The sequence below is a fragment of the Pelodiscus sinensis genome, chromosome 3, assembly GCF_052426305.1.
Source record: "Pelodiscus sinensis isolate ZL-2025 chromosome 3, ASM5242630v1, whole genome shotgun sequence".
Taxonomy (NCBI): domain Eukaryota; kingdom Metazoa; phylum Chordata; order Testudines; family Trionychidae; genus Pelodiscus; species Pelodiscus sinensis.
The window spans coordinates 57,266,917-57,270,194 of NC_143054.1; positions in this window are offsets into that span (position 1 = coordinate 57,266,917).

The following is a 3,278-nucleotide window of genomic DNA, read 5'->3' on the forward strand; positions in this document are numbered from 1 at the left end:
CCTCCCATAGCCACCTGGGGTTTGCAGCTGCAATTGTGATTTGGGGCTGCAGCAGGCAGGGAGTGCAGCCTGCCTTGGGGTGTTGCAGAGGTACACACCTCTGGCAACTCAGCCCCTCCTACACCCCAACTCCTTCCCCAGATCACCATCCAAACTCTCTTCACCTTGCTGCCCCAGGTCACAACTCCCTCCCAGACTCTGTACCCTCCTACACCCCTCCCCAGGCCAGAATCCTCTCTTGTACTCAAATGCCCTTCCAGACCTTGCAACCCAATTCCCTGCCAAGTCACCACCCACACCCTCCCTAGTCTGTATCCCTTTTTCCCCTTCTCTCAGGTCACAGCTCCCTCCCAGACTTTGCACCCCCTCCCAGTACCCCTCTCCCAGGCCAGAATCCTCTCCTGCACCCATACCCCCTCCCTGACCCTGTACCCCTATTCCCCTAACCTGGGTCACAACCCCCTCCTTTGCCTAAACTCCCTCTCAGACCTCACACTGTCTCCTGCACCCCAGTCCCTTACTCCATGCACCCTTCTGTGCCCAACCTCCATACTAGACCCTGTAGCCCCTCCACAGAAAAGCACAGTCCTTGATTACTTTCCAAAATATTGAAGTGGCCCCCCACCAAAAATTATTGCCCACACCTGATTTAAAATGTGCTAAAGCATCCACACACTTGAAAGGTCAGGGGTTGGGGAGCACCGTTTGAAGTGCGTTTGGGAAGGGGGAAATGCCATACACGGCGGAGGCTGAGGGGAACCTGTCACTCAGTACTGGGGAGAGTTAGTTACTGTCACTGATGTGCCTTGACCCCAGCAAGTCTTCCACCCCAGGAACCCGCAGTATGGAGCTCCATCTGCTCTCCCCCCACCTCCAAAGACCCTGATGCCCCTGACTGCCTATCACTACCCCTGCTCCCACCCCAAAGCTTTTTTGTGTCCTCACCCCCGTTCCAAAGCCCCCAATTGCTCCTTCAGCCCCCAATCATCTGCTAGTCCAACCACCTTCCTTTCCTACCCCTTGCTCTTGCTCTACCAGCCCTGCCCCTGTAGCACCAGCCAACCCCTTTCTCCCCTCAATTGGGACATGATCACCACCTGCCTCTCTGCTGACTCGCCATCCACAAGCTCCAGCCACTTCCTCAGGGATGCTGGTGCCTGGAGCCAACTGCCATTGGCCCAGCCTCTGAAAGGGAATCAGGTCAATAAACCAGGAGACACACCAGGGGATGAAGGGGCTTTGCCTGTAGCTGGACGAATGATCATTTCAGTGTAGAAGAGAAAAATCTAACTTGTTTGTGGTTGCCAGATGCCTGGTTTTCTACTGGAATGCCTGATTGAAAAGGGACCCTGCCAGCATTAAGCCAGGTCAGCTGTACAGTTATCCCTCATGGTTCTTTGTGATCAGCCACCAGTTTCCAATTTCTGGTATATACCTGTTACACAAGCATTCCTCTACTGATCAGAGACTCTTCCTGGTGCTCCCAATCTCTATTTACACAAAAGAGACAGTACAGTTGTGAACTGTTCTTTGGAAAACAAGCATTGAAGACATTAATAGCACCTCAAACTTTGTTAGGCTCAACAATCCTACATTTTGGGGCATAAGACTACCAGAGAGAGGGGCTATTTCAGACATGGCCTCTTGGGCTAGTACCCTCTGTGAGTCCTTTACCTTGTTGCAGGTATGGCAGCTTGCAGTTAGCGATTTATATCCTGTCAGTGCAGCTGACCAATGCCCAATACCATAATAGTCACAGTAAAACTATGTAGGGATACATTGTCTGCACGTCACTTGCTGCTAACATGTGCATCTGCTTCTCCCCAATGAGGTTCCTGAATAGTGAGCCTAATGCTGGCCTTCCTTGCTTCTACAGGTAAACTGACAAAGTTATAACCAAAACTGGGCAAGAGTACTCCGGGCCATGACTTCGTACCAGTACAACATACTCTACCTTCCCTGATACAAGGCCCATGGCATATATTGCCTTTTGACACAGGGCCTTCAAGTTTGAAGATGGTAATACAGAGCCATGGATCAAGCAAGTAGAGTTAACAACTCCCAGTTGGCCTGAGGTTCAAGTAACTTCTGAGGTGGGAGATGCTTGTAGAATCACTGCTTGAAATTGGATGGTTGCCCAAAAATCTGCTGGGTTACGATAGGCTTTAACAAGAGATTCAGAGAATGTAAGGACCTGATTTCACACTACAGAGAATTTGTTTGGAGTACAGGAGCAAAAGAGAGCCCTCACAGTATCTCTACTTCAAGCGCAGATTTTGCTTCATAAGCAGACTTTCCTGTTAAGAATTAACTTCAAGGAAGTTTGCTATTCCCTTGCACTGGATAAACTGTCTGAGGAATGCCAAAATTAGAGGAATTTGGGAAAAGTGCAATGGTAGTTAACTGAATATACAATTGTGTAGCGTGCCTGATATGATGAACAAGGTCATACCTGCTCACATCCAAGTATAAGTGGAAAGACTCCAGAGACACACTAAATTCCCAGAATAGTAATAGAGATGTAGCCGTGTTAGTCTAGTCTAGCTGAAACAAAAAACAGGACTATGTAGCACTTTAAAGACTAACAAGATGGTTTACTAGGTGATGAGCTTTCGTGGGCCAGACCCACTTCCTCAGATCAAATTGTGGAAGAAAATAGGCATGACCATATATACCAAAGGGATTTTTGATTGTTAGTTTTTAAAGTGCTACATAGTCCTGTTTTAAATTCCCAGAGACTGAAAATGCACAAGGAAGGGTCAATCAGGGACATTGGAATTAGACATATACACAAACCGCATGCTGACAATCTGTAAGAGAAACAAGGTCAAGGCCATGGATGCTTCTTGCTGAAGTGAAACCAGGAGCTTTTACTTAGTTGTCTCTACTTTCTTACAGTGTATAAAAGCTTTACTTTTTTAATCTGGGACCTCAGACTGAACATACAATCAGTGAATTTACTTCAAGCCAAGAGAAACCACTTTCTTAACTTGAAGTGCAGCAAAAGGTACTTCACCTGATCCACTTAGTTAAGGAGACCCCAAAAGAGGGGAATGCAGGATGAGAGGAGATGTTGTTACTCAAGTCATGACTAAGATTAGGAAATGAAATTACATATTCTGCACAGCACAGGAAACACTGCCCTAAAAATATTCTCAAACCAGTAAAAAGTGATATTTACATATTGCTAGAATCAATTCTTCACCTGGTATTTCAGTTGTTGCATATAACTCAAGAGAAAACATTCCTTATATTCCACATATTATGAACACAGAAAA